Source organism: Thunnus thynnus, chromosome 18, assembly GCF_963924715.1.
Source record: "Thunnus thynnus chromosome 18, fThuThy2.1, whole genome shotgun sequence".
NCBI lineage: Eukaryota > Metazoa > Chordata > Actinopteri > Scombriformes > Scombridae > Thunnus > Thunnus thynnus.
The window spans coordinates 13,269,186-13,289,864 of record NC_089534.1 but is presented as its reverse complement, the minus strand read 5'-3'; the positions used below and the strand labels follow the sequence as shown (position 1 = coordinate 13,289,864).

Here is a 20,679-nt window from a genome sequence, read left to right as displayed (position 1 = left end):
AAAGAAACTAATTTTGGAAAACCAACCAGCTGCCTCATTGCTCCTTCTTAGCCAACCAATGATCACAGGTAGGTTTTTTTTTTTTTTTCTATCTACAGTAGCAGCTTAATTGTCTTGTGTCTCCCCATACACAGCCACTCCTCCCCTGTGTAACACTGTTTAAATAAAGGATTGTTATACTCTGAAATCTGTTCATCTCCTCTTTCATTCATTGGTTACTTTTTGATGAAATGTACATGAGTCTTAATTGTTTGACACTTACGCCTTTAGTGCTTTCTGTCCTGGTTGTCTAATAATAAAATTTAAGTAAAAAATAAATATAAATACAGCTATAGAAGATGCTTTTTAGCTTGTGTTGATGAATTCCAGGTTTCCCTGGGAATTTGAAGAACTAAAACTTGCTTGATGAATGATCACATATTGCTGTGTTGAGATAGTTTGAACTCATGCTGATTGACTTAAACTGTTTGATGTGTACTCTTTAGGTCTGTAAAAGTGTCCATAGATGTTTTTTTTGCGTGTCCTGCCAGGTGTGTGAATGCTATCCGATGCTCCTCCTCCTCCTCAGGTGTGCATTTCTGTACATGGGTCTGTAGATGGCGCTTCTGTCCTGCGGAAACCCCGACAGACAAGCCTCGACTGTGGATGAAAGGAATATCAAGAGCAAGCAATTAAAACACTGTCTAGAATATAATGGGTCTCAAAATATTACACGCCTAATAACTTCACAATACACTTGATTACAAAGGGTTTTACATTGTTGCTCATTCAGCTAGTCTAGATTTGGGAACACAACCGACAGATGCATTAACATGTTTCAGCTTTTTTCTTTGGTTTAGGCCAAGGTGAACTTTTCAAAGTCAATACATCAATAATAATTGGTTTTAATTACTCAGGGAAGCCAATGTAATGTTTCGCGCATGCGCAAAAGACAACATCACTCAATTCTCCCTACTCCCGCTTCAGTGATGTTACAGGTGAGACAGCAGGTAAACAAATACCCATTGTTAACTCATGTACACTTCTCTTATGTGGCGCTATGTAAAGTGAATTAAACAGGAATGTTTCCTTTTTGAAAGCCACCACAGAAGCTCGAGCTAGCTAACTTACTTTAATGAGATTTTTATATTGCATAATTGGCATACATTCACTTTGCTAACATTTTAAAGTTAGCTTACGCTAGCTCCACAAGCTAACGTCATTGAATGTAGGTTTTTTTTTTTTTTACTGTCATAGTGCAGTGTCATTTATAATATGATGCTGTTGCTGTATGTATTGTGGGGGCATGTTCATTGTTTTAAAGACTGTTAAATGAGTGACTTCATGTGTTTTTCAAGCTGTTGAGTCTCTGCTGTGGTTTGGTGATGATGAAGGTTAGATGTCTCCAACTCTCCCAGGAAACAGCAGAGAGGGCCACCGTTTTACTGAGTGAGTCTTGATAAAACTTGCCTTCATAAGGTGAAACTTTACCTCTCAGTTACCAGCTAAAGTATAACTTAAGCTTCTGTATTCTGGTGATGTAATCAGTTTTGAGTCTTGATTATTGAGTACACAGTTAGTAACACTATAACTCAGTAGACACTGATATACAGTAAAAAAACTAAGATGGCCCTTAATTGATTATAGCTAGTCTCAGAATAAACAGCAGATAATGTACACCACTCACGACAAGTCAGTTCCTCAGATGTCGTAGTTACACTAACAGTAATGTGGATCGTGTGTCCTGAAATGTATCGTTGTGACCTCCTGAAAACTTGTTATACTGACCTCCATTGTAGCCTTTGGACATAGTCTTACTGACAGTTTTAGTAACTTTATTTAGTAAATTTATAACTGAGTCACCATGCGCATCCAGCATGATCAAAGTCTGGATCTAAATTGCCAGCTTGTTTTGATGATGACCTCATCTCAAAAATCCCAAGGTTGTAGCCATCATTAACACACGCTTTGGGTTTTTAAGATGTCAGCACTCAACCAACATCACAAACTGGGAAGCGAAGGTTACCAGGCTGGACTGGAACTCATCTAATAAAAGTCTACACAAGTAATATCCTCACTTTTATATATCCAGACGGTAGAACAGATGATCAAAGTGGACCCATGAACTTAACAGTGTGTGTGTGTCTGTATTTCATGTCAAAGCAAAAGCACAAAGAGGTCACGTTCACCTTATCAAAACAACTCTTGTTACTGGAACATACACACAAACACAAACACAGATGGTAGAAAAGCCACATTTTCAGGTTTTTGGACACTTTGAGAGCACTAAAACCTCCAGTAGTCCTCTCTACTACACATTGTCCCTCTTGCACACCTTCACATGTCACCACATGTACACAAACAAGAGCAGCATAACTACACTTATCATCTCAGTGATCAGTATCTTCACAGTCAAATTTAGTTTCATCCTAAAAGTGTCACTTTTTTTCACCAGTTCTTTTTTTTTTTTTTTTTTTTTTTGTGGCCTATTTTGGGAAATTTTCCATTATTTAGAGTGGAACCTGGTTTCAGGGTCCGGAGACATTGTTTCAACCTGGGAGCGACATTAGCTGTCAAGTATTGTTAAAAAAATAATGTGAATATGAGACTTCTACAAGACCCCGTCGGCGGTATGTATGTGTTTGTCGATATGATGGTACACGTTATGTTTTATTTTGCTATGGAAGTTGGTATAAAATAATTCCTTTACATTTTACAGGTAAAATGATGTGTAACTAGGAGCTACAGTATAGTGATTGCAGTAAAATCTCTCATTTGGAGTTCATTTTCATGCTGAAGTCCTTACAATATAGAGACTCTACATATTTATAGTACATGTGGCCCTGCCCATCTCCTCACAGTATCCACTTAGCTACACAGTAGCACAGTAAATATAACATAGCAAGAGGTCTGGACATGGGATAGACATGAAAAGTTAATAACGTGCCTACCCTGTCTGAGTTTCCAGCTGAGATAAGTAATCAGTTGCAGCAGCAGCAGACAGACGGATATGAACAGCAGCAGGCCGAACAGCCAGAGAAGAAGAAAGCTATCTGACTCTCCGTCTGTCTGTGCGACTGTCTGTCGGAGGAGCAGAGCCAGATCAGCCCAGGGGCCACTCAGCACCTCCATACTGCTCCTGCATGAGAGAACATGAGTGGAGAAGAGAGGGAGTCAGGATGGATGTGATGAGATGATGCCTACGAAATGATCAGATAACACTTCCCAGTAAGCATCGATTTAGAGATTTGCAGGTTAAAAGGTGTTCAAGCGTTTTGGTAAAAACTGGATTAAATTCGGTTAAAAAGTGAACGTTTTTCAGATATATAGGTTTCTGTACATGTTTGGTTTATAACAGGGCTTAACTACATGTTTATATATAGTCATTTTAATGCTTTTATAGTCTATAGGGTGGAATAAATCCTTAAAGTAACTCCAGTGGCTTAGAAGTAATATTTCTGTCTACTATGTACACACATCATTTACTGCGCGTGGAAGACTGATCTCTCCTCTGTCGCTCTTCCTGAAGTTTCTTCCTCCGTTTCCCATTTAAAGTTTTTTGGGGGGGACTTTTTCCTTATCCGAACTGAAGGTCTAAGGAGAATGTCATACGTGTACTGGTTGTAAAGCCCTTTGAGGTGATTTCGGGATATATAAATAGACGTTATTTGACTCGAGTAAAATCAAAAGCAAAGATTTTTTGAGTGAGAGTTTAATTGAATGGGATCATTTGAGCAAAGTAAGAATGAGTGAATGTGAAAAAGAGTCAGAGGGTGGCACAAAATGTCATTTATTCCTTTGAAAAACCACCAAGCGATAATGATTTCCATGCTGATAAAAGCAGTTAATTCAAGGTGAGACTGGGGGGAAATAATTTAGTTGTGTTTCATGTTTTTCTTCAAGTGATTGCAGTCTTGTTGAGGTTGTTCTGAAATATAATGAATAACTTTGATTTCCAAGTGGGAGTGAACAGTAATTTGACTGTTTATCGTCTTTGAGTGCAATCATGTTTTAATGATGTTATTGTTGCACACATTATATTAAAAAAAACAGTAAAAATGTTGTATTAGACATCAACACATTGCATCAGCATGCAGGTCAGTATAATGAATATTAGTCTGATGTTACTATGTGGTTTTATTGTCATGAAACATTGATTTTGAATAGAAATATTTGTCTTGATATTGATTTTAACCAGATCGCTGACCCTAATACGAGCTGCGAGTAAAGTGTTAGGAGGACACAGTGCTGTAATAACAGTTGTTTCATTGATACTGTGTGTTTTAAGTCGTAGCACACGTTGCCTTCAAAGAAAATCACACATGAAAACTTCGCCAGCTACAGTAACTTGTAAGACTGCTTTGTCAACAGGCGTCGAGGCAAAATCACCCACACTAGAATATATTTAACCAGCTAGAAAAAGCAGCTATTTTTCACACATCCACAGTCTGTTGACTTTCAAAATCTCTTTACACAAGCCACCAAAGCTAAAGACGGAGCAATATAGAGGAATCAATCAAAAAGAAATGCAGTAGCACATATGTGTAAAAGTTAAAAAAGTTTCAGACTGATGCAAGATTGTCTAAAAACAAAGCTAAAGACACATCAGTTATCAGATATAGATATTCCAAAACATCTACTTACAGTTTTCTGTTTCCCCAAAATGCAGATTTTACTGAACGTTGGTGGAGAAAACTTCCAGATAGCAGCCAAACACTCAGTCAGTGAGTTAGTTAGTCGTACTGACAGTCGTCTTCACTCATAGTAGTAGCCAGAATTTGAGTGAAGGTCCAATGTTCTCCTCGTTTCTTCTTTTGTTTGTCTTTGTTTATCTGTTTGTCTGTGATTTGTTTTCTCTCTCTCCGTCTCTCTCTCATTGGTAGAAACGCCTCTTCTGTTGTGGCTCATGATGTGAACTTTGCTCTTTTCCAACAGTCAAACCTTGTGATTGCTAAGAAGATTAGCTATAGCGGCCTGGCCTCCGTACGTGTGTCTGAATGTGTTTATGTGAGCTAGAGGGATAGGATTCGTAAGTTCATTGTCCTCAAAACGGGACAAATCAACTCTTGTGCATTATTTTGTGTTGTTCGTCCCTTGTGTACTCATGTGTTGCCTCAAGTAATGTTTTTAACGTTGAACCTTGGCCCTTAACCTTAGTGTGTGCTCACTGTGTCATAAAACAAACTCACTCACTTACACGTAGAGAAGCAGCTGTTTTTTTCCAGCTCCTCCCTTTCCAATTTGAAATACGTGTTTTTATTTCTCTTATCTCCCTTCCCTCTTTTATGCTCTTTGTCTACTCTTGTCTCTCACTCCCTGCATCTGCCCTTTATCTGTTTTTCTTCACCAGCAGACACAGAACCTGTCTGATCTGTGGCGATATTGATTAAGTCACTGTCCCGTTGCAATTGGATAACCGTAATCTTTAAAAAAAAAGGAACTGATAGCATCAACCTTGTTACAACAAAAGCTAGAGGCAAAAGTTTAATTAGTTTAGTTCAATACTAATCCAAAAGTGTGGTTGACGCCTCCCATTGGATCACTCACTCCCACCTTACATTAAAGCTTGATAAATTGTTTCCCATCATGCATTTCCACTCCCTGAGTACATTATATCTTTGTACTGACTTCAGTAAATGAGGCATGTTTTATTTTGATCTCAAAAGGCGTTGCAGAGCTAATAAAACGTTTGTTGCGCTTCTCATGGGAGCTATATTACATTAAACACATAACCCTCTTTCAAAAATGTTCATAGAAAAGTTTTAGGCTGGAATATAAAATAGAAATTTGTCAAAAATATGGCCATTCCTGCTTTGTTTGCTTATTTATGTTGACAATTTTAGTCTCAAAACTGTGATACCTGCAGGCTTTGCTCTTGCATCATAGATATTTGCTATCACCTGTAGCTGGTACTATGATAGAGATCCATAAGTGAATAAGGATGTGCTATGAATAAACTGTTTTATCACATTTTTCAAACTTTACTGAAATACTACTATTAGTGCTAAAATATAATAAAATCACATCATGATCATCTTGGATTTAGTCAAATCTAACAAACTGAACTGTATGTTGCACCTTTGTTGGACGCAAATGAACATCAAATACACTAAAAACACCATAAAGTTACAAATAGAGTCGACTGGAAATTACATCAGTCGGACTCACAATATTTATGGCGTTCCGGTTCACAGACACTTCCTATGGGAATATTCATGAATGGAACTTTCTTTCTTTCACAGCCGGATGTTATGATTTTATGAATAAAGTTGCTAATAAAGACCATCGAGCATCTGCTGTGTTCAGAATACCATCACAGTATTGACGATATTAGAAACTGTTGGCGGTATCGTTACCATCAGAATCTTTTACAGTACTACAGTAAAACTGGATGTGTACTACCGTTGACTCAAAACTACTGAGAGGGATCTGAATACAATCATTTCACTGTGGGTGTAGATAGTTCTAAATAAAAATGGATGGTCTCAGATGAGATTTGTTTCCAAATTTAGTTTTACTTTTTCCCAACTCTAACCAGCTTACAGGCTAATAGACAAACTTATGTCATATCAAAATGCTGCGACTAGTCCATGCTAGGCACTGACACACTAACCACTAGAAAAACCAGATAGTTACAGACAAACAGCAGCCGTTAAGTCAAAAGTAGGTTGTTTTTATTGTGGAGTCACTGTTTGGCATCTCACCAACAGAAACATGAGGACACCTCTGTAACATATTTACAGCCCAAACGTCCTTGTTCTCACTTGGCAAAGCGGGAAGAGTCACTGCCCTCGGTGCAGTTTGACACCGGTTTACTCAGATCTCAGCGTCAGTATTCCTGTCATGTGGAGACTCATTTTAAACACACACCAGTACTCTTCTCCCACGGGAGAGAAAGCAGGCTTTCGGTGATAAAATCACAAGCGTAATGTGGCCCCGGCCGGTGAGAAGTGCGGGCTAATTGAGTCATGCTGTCATCAAGATCAATAGAATTGATTCCCTCTGTTGTTTCTCTGATTGATCAGGAGATAATGGGGTTATTTCTGGAGAGGTGTATGTGTTTCAGCCTTTTTGTGTGTTTTATGTTCCTGAGTGCCTTGTTTTCTGATTGACTGGAGCACAATGAGGCTATTTCTGGAGAATTCACACATATTGCTTGACGTGTGTGTGTGCAAGGTTGTGCATGTGTGTTAATGCTTGTAAATCTAGTTTTAGTTTTTCTATGTTTAAAGAAATGATGAGCTAGGATTCAGTATTCGTGTGTGTGTGTGTGTGTGTGTGTGTGTGTGTGTGTGTGTGTGTGTGTGTGTGTGTGTGTGTGTGTGTGTGTGTCCAGTCTCTGATTGATCTGTAGATAGATTTTCTTGTTTGTGGAGGCTTGTGAGAGAAAGACAGACGATTCTTTGAAGTTAAAATAACACATCCAAGTTTTTTGGAGACTTGTACGCATTGATATTTTATTTATATAGTTTACTTTACATAGCTCATTCCAAAACGGTATTTTTAATTCAACCAATAGGGTGAGAAAGGAAAATAGATACACATTATCAGAAACACACAAAGAGACAAACTGCACAACTGTTCATCTTTTATTTACCGTACACGACTGATGAAACATTTAAATGGCTCTTGTGGAAACAGGAAGTGAAACTATTTAGGTGGAAATCTCTTCCGAGCAGCCATAACTCTGGCTAAATGTTTCCCCCAGATCAGATTAGACTGCTCCCCTGGTGCCTGTGAGGAATTTTGGATCATTTTGCAGGCTTCCTCTAGTCTGGGACAAGTGAAAAAATCAGAAAAACAAGGAATTTTGAGGTTTCTTTAGGACGCCAGTGTTTCCATCAAAACAACAAGCCCTGCAGTCAGTTTATTCTGTCTCTCGTTATCGCTCGTTTTCTCTTTTTCACTGCTGGTGTCAAAGCACTCATGGATATTTATAAGAATTACAGAAAATGTTCCCAAGCAAAAAACACATTTGTACTTGTATTAGTTCTTTACTGACTAACTTTTTCAGAACAAAATTAATCTGTGGAAGCTTCTGCGACAGTGGTGAAGGATCAGTGTTTTTGGATATGGATGGAGGAGTGGGTTGAGGCGGAGCACAACTTGTCCTCAGTATCGATCTAAGCAACCCGGGTCTTTTCACAGTTCTTTTTTTTTTTTATCCCATCCCACTTTGATGTCAGACTCCAGTATTTTTCTTCAGTAGTTCATTTTTTTTGTTGCCAGCACCCAGAATCAGAAACTCTCCTTCCTCCCTCTGTCTGTCTGTCTGTCTGTCTGTCTGCTGGCATAGATATGAGACAGCATCTATTCTGATAAGTAGTTGTCTCTGTGTGTGTGTGTGTGTGTGTGTGCGCGCTTTAGGTCTAACGTGGGTGGGTGGTTGTGTGTCGTCAGGACTGTGGGAACGGATCTTGTGTTTCATTGATTGTACAGTGAGATGAAACCAGCTCATCTCTCTCTTTGGGAAGAAACAAACAAAAACTACTCTTGTCAAACAAATAAAGAGAAATCTTTGTGTTTTCTCATGAATTGTTGCAAATAGATATCTGTCATAAGATAGCACAATAAATCATTTTGATTGACCTGAGTGGGATCTTCTGTACCTGACGAAGAGTCAATTTAAGCTTGAAACATTGTTTTCTTTGTAATGCAATAAAGGTATATTAAAGGGGGGAGATTACAGTGTTGTACCAGTTTAGATTCAATTCACAGTTACAATTTTTTGGACCAGAAATGTACATTTGCTTTTCCCGCTGGTGCTTTCAGTTAGTTATGTTTTCTTTTTGCCGACTACCCGCCAGTAATTACTATTTACTGGCAGAGGGTTGTTTGCACTGCAGGGAAATGGATTTCAGCTTTAGTAATGGTTGTTTTAACAAATACTGTAATCATTTAGTTTTCCTAAATGTATGTGTACATTCAGATAGATCCATGCGGTTATAAAAAAAAACCTCTCTGATGAGTCATTTATCTATTATTTCTATTTGAGACTGAATTGATTAATTTACATCTACTCTTCCATTTTCTAAATCCACTTATCTGAATGGATTTACTATCAACTAACTTAATATCTGTTAAGATCTCTCATAAAAAGAGCCTCTCCGGGGTTTTAGCTTGAGGTTTATGTGTTTCTCTTCAGCAACTTTTAATTACTTTTCTCTTTAGTTGTTTGTGTGCATCACACCTATTTGAATTCATACTCGAGCAACTAAAGTAACCACGGGTAAGTGTTTTTTGGGTGAGAGTTGCAATCAATGATCTGTCTGGTTCTAACATGTAATACCTTGCTCTATCGCAGCCCATTATTAAAAGATGAGGGGAGGCACTTCTCTTACTACTTTATCTTCTAATTAGCACAAACAGTTGGCAGGAGGCTGTCAGATGTTCAGGCACAGACGGGCCTCAGGGAATACACAAGCTCCAGGATGGTCTATGATACGTCCGTACTGAAACAGATTGGTGAAGCGCATTCTTTACAGAGCGCACAGGTCAAGTCACGTGTTGCGGTGCAAAAATACAGCTATAAAGATGTCGTTTACAGACGGAGTGATATACGGAGAAGTGAAAGAAAGCGAAGGAGCGAGAGGTTTCCGAGAAATGAAAACTCCACCTTCTGAGACGGCAGGATGGAACAGGTTGTGCTGTGGCAGAATAAAATGTTCAGATATTATTCCTAATCAGCATTCATGTGAATTTGCTCTAACAAGCTGTCACTACACTCTCAGTGTGTGTGTGTGTTTGTGTTTGTATGTGTGTATGCCGGGGGGTGGACCTGGAGCAAAGAACGATGCTGATAGAAAGAGACTGGAGGTAAAAATCGAATATGGGTTTTTTTTCCATATTAATGTCTGTCTCTTGTTTTGGTTGTGTGCCTTAAGGTGTTTTAGGCTTTAAGAAAACAGCTCCAACTTTTTCCTCTCTTGTTTTCCTTCCAGTTGTCATAGCAACCTCTTGGCCTTTTTAGCATAAGTTACATAGGGGGTTGCCAATGATGCTCATTGCCATAGTTACCGCGGCCTTTTGTTAATGAGATTTCAGTGTTTTCCAGCATTATGTAAGATGTGTGACATTAACTTACAATCACAGATCACTCTGCTTGAGTGTGCATTCAGGAAGATATTGACAGTTACTGATGCACACACAAAGAAGAGCTTGGGAAACAAACACCTACCTCAGTGACTCCAAATACCTACAGTATAGCTGCTATCAGTAAATGCCTCAGGGACTTGAGGTGGATTTATGCCTCTGCGTCAGGGTGTTATGGCGGTCACCCTGTTGAAGCCTCCGGTGTAGGAATCAATATACAATGTTCAGCCTAGGATTTAACTTGTTGATTGTCATATAACTGCAAAATGTGACATTATATACCCAAAGTTATTGAGCTTATTTCATTCATTTTCTCATAGAAAGTAGAGCAGATGATTGAGCCTTTCTTTAGGCTTTCTCCATTTTTTTTAGGTAGTTCAGCTCCCATATAAGTACAGAGCCAAAGATTGTTTTTATTATTGATTAATTGTTTGAGTGATTTCTCAACCATCAATACCAAACATCCTCTTATTCCATCTTCTGTAAGGAATCACTGCTTTTCTTTGTCTTATATGATAGTAAATGGAATATATTTGTGTTTTGGACTGTTGGTCAGATATAACAAGCAATTTGGAGATGTGCACTTGTGTTTTGGCTATCTTTTTCATACATTTTTAACTGTTTCCTTACATTTTATTGACAAAACAATGAATATTTTAATTGAGAAAGTAACATTCAGATTAATTGCTGATGGAAACAATCATTAGATGCAGTTCTATTACATAGATAGTGAGGACAATGAATAAGATATCAAACAAAATAAAAAGAAGTGTATTTATCCCAGTTCTTAGAGATTGTTAGTTCTGCTAGTGTTGTTGCAATTCCTCCTGGTTGCTGGTAAAGGCCATAAAAATTATTTAATACCACTTTAAGAGATTGATGCAGACATGCCTCCTTCAGTTGTCAAAAATGTCCAAAATTGAGGCTTTTTACATCATTATGTAATCTGGTGACAGTCATTCTGTCTTTGATTTCTTTGCTACAGACGGCTGCAGCTTTGTTCCGTTTTTTATTCTGGATTTAATCAAAAGTCCCCAACTTCTAAAACATCCAGCAGAAAGAGTTTTAACTGCTTCAAACAGATGAAATCACATCACTCTAAACCTCATAGCATCTCTGTACCTGTCGGTGTAATGTGTCATGATCAGAATTACTTTTTACATCTCTGGTGACACTTTTTTACCCTTTGTGTCCAGCGTTCGTAGGAGAGTATTTACTGTACATCGGCTCTCTTTTTACAAATTCTCACACTTCACACCAAACACACACTTTGCTCTTGCATCCGGCTATTTCTGATGCTTGGTTTCTGTTGAGTGTTTGGAAGGAAAGAGCAGAGGTGAGAAAAGCAAATTTCAGCTTTGAAAAGAGCAAAATGGAAAAGAAAATTGAGGAGAGAGAGTGGTCACATAAAGACATAAGACGTGCGGTGTAAAGGAAGGTGACAGAAAGTAGGAAATTCGCTGGCTTCTTCTCAGACAGTTGTTTTTTTTTCCCAACATGCACACAAACATACAGTACATGCTCGAGCAGCGATGGCCTAAAGGTTAGAGAAGCGAGGTTGTGACCGGAAGATTGTTGGTTCAACCCCCAGACTGGCAGGATAAATCTGGGTAGGGAAAGTGAAAAAGCTTCCTAATTACCACCACTAAGGTGCCCTTGAGCACTGCCCTTAACCCCCGACTGCTCCAGTAGAGCTGCTCAGTGGCCAGCAGATCACACTGTGGTTGTACTGGGGCAGCTTCCAGATGTGAATGTGTGTAACTATGCGAATGCAAATGCGTTCCTGCAAAAGAGAGGCTTCCTCTCAGTGACACCTCCCTGAATAAATAAAGGGAAAGCCATCACGATGTGGACAGACATCCGCATCGTGATGGCTGAGGGTAAAGCTGGCATTGTGAAAAATGAGAGGCAGTAAGATAATGAGAAATTAGATTTAATGGTAATTGGCCTTCAGTTAGTGAGATATGAGATGGACAAGTCTGAGAGTGAGGGAGAGAGGAATGCAAAACGAGACAAGGAGATACATTTGTGTATATTAATCTGTCACTGATTTAAGTGTCGGTAATGGGAAAGAAGAAACAATGTGTTTTCAGAGAGATTAGAGCTGTTTGGAGACTAATAGTGAAACAAAAAGGGAGAGAGAGTGGTGGGTGGAACTGTGAGACAGCGGGAGAGGGAAAAGTGATAGAAGTGATGAACGAGAGAATGGAAAACAGGCATGGAAATATTTGTTGTTTTATCTCCTATTAATTTAATTTGTCACTTTGTCAGTTACGGAGATTGAGTGAGGGACAGACAGTGACAGGGCAGGAGAGAGACAGAGAGGGAGAGGCAGAAATAATCAGTTAATTAAGCTGTTGCTCAAAGAGAGACGGATTGACAGGGACGAGACAGATGAGGAACAGGGAGAGAGAAGACCAGACAGAGAGAGAGAGAGAGAGAAGGGAAGGGAAACATGAGTGGTAGAGAGACCCAGTGGGCGGATGTGAGAGAGAAAGAGACGTGATGAAAGAGACCTGAGGGAATGAGACGTGGGGGAGGTGTGCGGGGGGGATGGGGAGAGAGAGAGAGAAAGCAGTTGGAAGTCAGGAAAGTAGATGAGAGAAGACTGGAAGAGGGGGAGGGGGGGGAGAAAAGATGGAAAGAGTGTACTTGCATATTTCATTGCCGTGAAGCCCATTTGGTTTGAATTAAAAACTAGGGACAAAGGTGAGGACACAGATAGAGAGAGAGAAATGCAGAGGGAGGCCGACACAGAGTGAGGGGAGAGAGACAGAGAAAAGCTTTCCATCAGCTAATTCTGTTGCTATGGCAACGATTTAGCATCAGGGCTGACAGGGTTGTTACATAAGACTCGCCAGTAGCATCCTTTATTACATTTACACACACACACAAACATGTACACAGCATGAGTCCTCATCGGCCAGTCACCACTTTGTGTGTGTGTGTGTGTGTGTGTGTGTGTGTGTTGTAACTGTGGAGGAATTTAAACACACTACACTCACATGCTTCCTCACATCAAGTTCAAATTTGATTATGCAGGTTTCATCCTTTAATCTCCAGATCTTAGACACGGATCTGCTACTGTAATCCCTGTGATTAATTACAGCTGTGGTGCAGATAAACTAATAATATTCTGCTTCCTGCTGGAAATATGAAACATTTGAAATACACAGAATCGCCCTCAGCAGAGATATAGATGAACCAGTGGCTTAAATGGATCAATACGAGTTGATATGAAACACAACAATTTGATGAAAAATGACTTTTTGTGTTAAAGCGTGTAAATAACATGACACAAGAATGAAGACATTTATCTCAAGAAAAGTATTTACTCAATGGTGCATTACTCATTTTGTCCCAGAAAAGTCAAGTCTTCACACTGTGATTATTGGTTAAATTGCCCATTTTCTATGGGTTTTAATATCTCCATAAGCTGATGTTTAGTTTACCATGTTCACCCTCTTAGTTTAGAGTGTTACTATTATTAGCTAATTAGCACTAAACCCAAAGTACAGCTGAGGCTAATGGGAATATGATTTGCTCATATGTTCCTCTAGAGGGAAATTCAGTGGATCACCGAAGTCAGTAAGATTCATCATTTGGGATACATAAATGTCTTTACAATCCATCCAGCTGAGATATTTCAGTCTGGACCAAAGTGGTTGTTTGACCAACAGACCAACATTACCATGTTTATTAATTAAAACACAGAACATTTGTTGTGTTCTACCTTTTTTGTAATAATGTGCATATGATTCTAGTTTGGGCCTAAATTTGAGGAAACTATTATAATATTTTCTGAAGTGCTGAAATGTAGTCGATCACTCAATTAGTCAATTGACAGAAATTGAATGGACAATTTTGATGCTTGATAAGTCATAAATAATTTTTCAATTAACAGTAAATTAAGTATTTGATGGATTGCCATGAAGCAATACTGCCGTTAGCATTCAACTCAAGTCTAAAAAAGTTGAGATTGATGAAAGTTGAGCCAAGTCAATGACTATGTTTCCATTAATCTATTTTTATGTGCATTTTGAAGTATTGCATTAAAAAATAGCTCAATGGAAAAGCCAAAATTTGAATAAATGTCCTCAATTAAAAAAAAAAACTTTTTACATTCGCTTGAGGTGGATTTTGGAAATGTCCAAAAAAAAAAAAAAAAGAGTATGTGCAAAATGGGTAATGGAAATGCATTTGTCAAATAAATAATGACTCACATGACTGATCAGCTGTTTCTGCTCTTGGCGTCTTCCGGCGTCTCCAGATACATTGAAGCACGGCCTTTACTAGCTGACATGAAAGAACAATTACAACCTGCCCAATTGAAACAAATTCCTTAAGACCTCTCTCCTTTTTTCTCTCATCAAGGCAATATAACTATTTGTTTCCGGTTTGCAACCTCTACTTCTTCTACTGTGTGTACTGGTGGATTATTTAAGCCTATACCAGAGAATAAACCCTTTTCATTTACGTGACATCCTGGCCTTCGTCTAGCACCACCTTCAGACCAAATTTACATGTTTTTTCCCATCAGTGTAAAGATGAGTCTCATCCAGTAATTTTAGGTTCTGGTGTGTAAAGAACATGGCAGCTACTAGTGTGGCTATAGTCTGTTAGTCTTGTTAATTTTTATGCAGCCAGGCAGGTGACGTTATAATGCAATGTTACATAAAGTGGCACCATGTGGGGAATAGTTGCAGCAGAACAAAGTGGTGCATGAATGAGTGTGTGTGTGTGTGTGTGTGTGTGTGTCTGTCGGGAGAGGGGGCGTACACACGACATGTACTCACGCCAGGGAACTGAACCAACTAGTCCAGCAGTACAGCCGCAGTCTTGTACTGCTGCCCAGAGACGAGCAGATGATGAGTTTCAACAAGGATTGCAATATCTGCAATATTTTTTTGGAACACAAGCGCTTTGATGAACCACGTGAAGCTGACCAGAAGCTATCTTTGTGGAGGGGAGGGAAAACACAGGGAGGGGCGGAAGGGGGGAGGGGGGGGGGGGAAGCTTTATTTACAAGCTTAATGTAATATTCACGAACATTAATTTGTCTCAGAGAGGGAGAGCAGACTTTAAATAGATGGATTGTAATTGAAGTCTATTCTATTAGTTACTTAGAAATCTGAGTGTGCTGTACATGTGCGCACATTAATAAACAGACAGGCGGTGACTGATGGAGAGCGAGACAGAAATACGTAGACAAAGAGAGGCTGTGTGTGTGTGAGAGAGATTAAAAGGATGGACTAAAAGGGTTATCTCATCTCCCTGATGAGGCTCTTGTACTGAGTGGGGTCATTTAACCTCAGTCAAAGTAGGGGGAAGGGGGGAGAGGAGAGGAACGGGCGGGTGAGGAAGGGTTTTGACAGCTCAGCTGTGGAGGTTACAATGAAAACAGAGATAAAGAGGGTGAGGAAGAGGAAGGTGAAAATGGGATTACTTCTCGCCTGTCTCCATTTCACTCTTTCATTTATTTCCTGTTTTCTCCTCTTAACGCTTTTTGAGTCCTCTCCGTTTAGATTCTTTCATCTCCCGAGCCTGCATGACACTTTGCTTAATTTGGAAATCAGACAGTTTTACAAGCGCTACACTTAGTGTGTGAATTGTGACGGGAAGCTGTAATATCATGTTCCAGTAACAGATGCCAGGACTTGTATATAAAAATACACCAATAAGGCTAAATCAAAAAGTCATGTCGCAGTATAGAGAAGCATCCCATCACCTCTAATAAAAAACCCTGCAGATTTACTGTTTTTACCTGTTTAAAATTCAGCTGTTAGTTTTCAGTGTAGTACAAACTAAATTGCATTAGCTCCATGCGTTATTGCATACGTTATTAATCATTTGGGGTCATTTGTGTCCATTTTCAAGTTGATTATTTATCTTTTAGCTTTGGTCTTGTCTCCATTATCTCCTGAGCAAAATATCCACCTTTTTAGCTGTTAAATTCTCCTTTTTTACCAGCTAGTCGTAGAGCCTTTTCTCTTTTTCTGAAAAAGTTTCTAAAAAAGAACTCTAAAAAAAAAAAAAACTGAAAAAAATTGCTTGCTGCAGCAGAAAACGAAGCTATGAGAGCAGTGAACCAAAAACAGAAAAGTTGTGGGTGAAAAAACAAAACAATGAGCTGAAAGTCAGGTGATAATTCTCAGTGGGTTTGTCGCTATGACTATCCCGTTTACATACAAGTAGTCATGCGATCTTTTGATTGTATAAAAATATTGATCATAGCTGCTTTAAGCATCATGAAACTATACACACATGCACAAGCCATACATAGATGTTAGCAAATGCCTGATTAACCTTATTTGAATGTAAATTAGTACTGCTGACGTCTTCTATCAGCAATGATACAGTCTCTACTCTCACTAGAATTAAAGGACCAGTGTGTAGGATTTAGTGGCATCTAGTGGTGAAGTCCTGTAGCTCTTTAACTCTCCAGCTGTCTGTTCCTGCAGTTATCAGCTGGTAAAATCTTGTTTTAAAACATTAAATCACAGTGAAACCAGAGCCGTTACTGAACCTGTCCAACTGCAGCTCTGCAGCTCTCCTCCGCTGCTGCTCCAGCAGTCGACCTGTCAGCCCAACATGTCCGCTGCTGCAGTGGACAGGTTGAGTTTCGGCAGAGCTGCTCAGTGGGCAGGTTCAGCTGACTGACAGGACAGACAGTTTTGGGGGAGCTCTGGTTACACCATGATTTAACGTCTTAAAACAAGATTTTACCAGCTGATAACCAGCACCAGCGGTGCTGTTAGCTGCTGAAGCTAAAACTGTCTCAATCACTCTACCATTTATATGAATTTCATGACACAGAGAACTCCCAAACAGTTGACTCTACATTAGCATTGGCTCTGCCTTTTCAGGGCTGATTTTTAACAGCAGATGACAGGCTAAGCCGTTTTCAACCAATGAAATGCGGATTTTTATAAATTTGGTGTCATTGTCAATTGTCAAATTTAGTTTACAGCTTAAATAAACACATTTTAGTGTGCAGTACCTCTTTAAAGTGTTGTGGTCCAACACAAAAAGGTGAATGATCGTTCAGTTCCTGTTCTCTCATTGATACTCCCCTTGGAGAAATAGTGTTCTCTAAGAATACAGATCTTGCATCAGGCTCATTGTATTTAAATTTGAGTCTGTTTGACAAAGACCTGAGCACACCCACACACAGCACAGCACAGCAGAAACAGCAGCAGGTGGTAGCTAACAATGGGCTAAGACATTAAGACTGTGGAGATATCGGTCCATTACAGACTTAATAAACTCTGTGTAAATTGTGCTCCTAAATTTCTTTGTGTGCTCCTAAATGTTTCTGATGTACTCCTTGGGAGAAACGTTAGCATAGAGCCCTGCCCTCACCCTCCCCTTCCAAACATGTAGGAGAACCTACAGTGGCTGCGAAAAACACAAAAGGTCCTCTCTAGAGTCAGTGTTTGGTTTTTCCATTCTGGGCTATTGTAGAAACATGGCAGTGCAACATGACAGGCTCCATGGAAGTTGACCATGGATGTATTATAAGAGCTGGTTACGGTGCTGCCACTCAACCTTGCAGCCAATTTTTCCCAGTTGGCCACTCATGGTTTTTGTAGTGAAAAATCCCCCTGCAGCTCAAAAAAACCTTTTCCCCATCGGACACCATCTGTAAAACTGACAGGACACCTCGAACTGCATACAAGGTCATACAAATTATGACTCTTTCTATTAGGAATTTTTGATCCATGGAGGTTTTTATATTTGTAAAACTTTCCTTGAGCCAAGAAAAGCGATTTTAAAAATATGTGACATCACCACAATGTAAAGTCTATTGGCCAAGCGAGAACTCGCAGACAGGGCCAGCACGGGAAACACTCCTGCGCATATTCAGCGGGCAGCATACCCCCAGAAGTAAACCCGTAAGCTAGAGACCTTTTGTCTTATGCGCCAGGCAAGCAATTCCTATAGGACTGAACAGGCCATTTACAGTCTGGTCTCCTGCTCTTATAATAGCCTACATCCATGAAGAGGACCCGCTCCCTATGTAGATATAAAGGGCTCATTCTAAGGTAACACACACACAATGATTCTTATTTTCAGGTGATTATACACTAATTAAAACATACAAGAATATTCAATTTCTGCCGAGTCTGTTCTGCCACTAAATTCTACACACTGCACCTTTTTAAATCATGATTGTAGAAAAAAAAAAAAAAACGTCAAAGTAAACATTTCCCAGTGACACTCAGCTGAGATCTGTGATGTGCTGAAAGCAACAAGGGTCCAAATAAAATGTCAGCCAAATTCACACACACACATTGAGATGTTAAAAGTCACTCGGTGGAAAGTGCACTTACGTTCTCTATGTGTGTGTATAAGTCATCTTGCTTCCAGACTGCTACAATACATCTTTTGCCTCTCTCATCCCTTTGGTATCTTTAAAGCATCACACAGGCACGGGCAGTTTTCCAAGCAGTTGTCTGTGTATGAAAAGTAGCTTTGTGTAGTTTAACAGCAAGCAGTTGCTTGTGTCTGGACAATGATGAAGGCATCCAGTGAAAGGAAAACTTTGAATTTAAGCCATATCACACAGACACACACAAACTGACAGTTGTCCTTCAGTTTCCTAAAAATGTCTTTCTTGTATTTTGTTTTTAATTGGAAACCGCTGGACTAGAGGAAAATGTATCCTCTTAATGAAGGTATCTCTTTAAGAATAAATTGAGGATTAAACAGAGGATCACAGTGTCTCTAATCCTCTGTTTCATGTATTACTAATTTGGGAGAGGATTTATAGATGAGCGAGAGAGGATTTTTTAGGAAGGAAAGTTCTGAGCAAGGGACAGAGAGGGAGAGAAGGAAGGAAGGATGGATAAATGCAAAGAGGAGAGGAGTAGACCTAGTGGAGAGGAGATAAAATGGGTGAAAAGGAGAGAAAGGCTTTTGAAGGTGAATCTTCTGAAGGGGGTAAAAGGACAGGAAAATGTTTGAAAGAGGAGAACAAGAGAGCAGAGAGAGGTGTGAATGAGAAAAGGTGTGGAAATCACAGGGGAGAAAAAATGATTTAGACAATAGAAGAAAAGGTGGTTCATTTTTAAGAGTTCTTAACACTACGTGCACTTTAAAATTGCATGATTTGCTGAAGTAATATATAATTTGCAAGTTATAAGTTATATTTCCTACAGAGGGCTACTGAAAGAAAGCTGCTGAAAAATAATCTTTCATTTTCAGCCTAACATTTGAAAATGCTCTTAAAAGCAGCTTGTCAGGTCAACATAGTAAAGCTAATAAAGTGGCCATAAACATGCTGTCCCATAAAATAAATGAATGAAATCACTATTACTGTAAATACTATGAATACTATTAATACTACAATTGTATCAATATTGTTTTTCTTCACAGATTATTAAGAACCCAGGAACAGAAAATCAGGCGGGTGCCCTTTATCCACTGACATATTTTCCCCCAGCATCGGATAGGTCTATACACTGGGCACTTGCCAGTTCCATCAATTGTAAAAGCGTTTTTGTCACGTCTTTTATTTAGCCCCTCCAACTGAAGGTAAAAGTGAGACATGTGAGGAAAACAACGCCAGTTTCCGATGATGGATCATCCATTAGTCACTTGGCTCAGGCTGGTCTGTGGTGTCTTTTGTGGACTTGTAGTTTGTAATTGCACATATAAAATGTTGTACAGTCCAACACAGTTGACCACAGTGGGCACTTGTATCAGTTAACCTTCATATAATGCATGACTGCGAGCATTAAATAAGGAAAGGGTTATGTTTAAGTAAATTGAAACAGAATAGGATTTCCCTAGCTTCAAAACCATAAACATATCCTCCTGTTAGTTGCTTACTACTGCTGAGGTACTGTACTGATGTACTGCTTTATTGTTACTACTTGTTTGTTTTGCCCCACTTGCACTCTCACATCCCTGAGGAAATATCACCATCTTTTTTATTGCCTGTCTTTATTGCCTAAACTCGCTATTGCGCCCCTATTTCATCATGATGATTAATCATATCAGTGTCCTACAGAAGCTTTATTCTGTATGTACAAAGAGCTTTCAATAGTCGCACATTAAATTCTATTGAGGAACATTTGTGTGAGGCTGCCTTATGCACAGTTCAGGGTTGGTTTTTTTTTACAGTTGCGCATCATTATCATGGAGCTTATTCACTCAATATCTGGCTGTTGCTTCTCACTGACGAGGCAGCAGAAGGAACAGAAGAAGGAAGCAGATTATGAGGATTACTGGCCTGTTTTTGTTTTGTTTTGTTTTTTTTCAAATGAGGAAAGCTTATTTGGGCTTATATACAATCATTTTTTAAAAATTTTACAATAAAACTTTTTAAATCTCATTTATTAAGTGCTATCTTAAGTTATAGTATTTTATATGGTCACATTTGAGCATCACTGATTGTACGTTTTTGTTTTTTTTAAGTGAAAAGTCTAAACCTCAGTGGAACAATACCCACACAACTAGCGTGTTAATCTCTGCTCTTTTTGTCAATAAACTTTATTCATACTATCTTTGTACTGTACTATGATGTAAAGAGGTTTTATTTGAGCATGTCTCCCATTACTGGATAGTTCACCATAAAGGTAGACTGTGAATTTGGAGTTAGAG

General features: G+C 39.0%; 2 long non-coding RNA genes across 3 annotated transcripts; one reads left to right on the top strand and one right to left on the bottom strand.

Moving 5' to 3' along the window:
• Window positions 1–24: 24 nt before the first annotated feature.
• Window positions 25–4,912, bottom strand: LOC137169042 (uncharacterized). Its single transcript, XR_010924384.1, has 3 exons — window positions 4,624–4,912; window positions 2,931–3,118; window positions 25–639 (listed from the first exon to the last, which is right to left on the bottom strand). It is a non-coding gene; the product is annotated as an uncharacterized lncRNA (long non-coding RNA).
• On the top strand, window positions 660–19,818 carry LOC137169044 (uncharacterized). Of its 2 annotated transcripts, none has more exons than XR_010924386.1 (4): window positions 660–977; window positions 1,338–1,428; window positions 19,450–19,479; window positions 19,594–19,818. It is a non-coding gene; the product is annotated as an uncharacterized lncRNA (long non-coding RNA). The 2 variants fall into 2 exon arrangements; XR_010924385.1 differs by having other exon boundaries at window positions 662–989.
• Window positions 19,819–20,679: the final 861 nt, after the last annotated feature.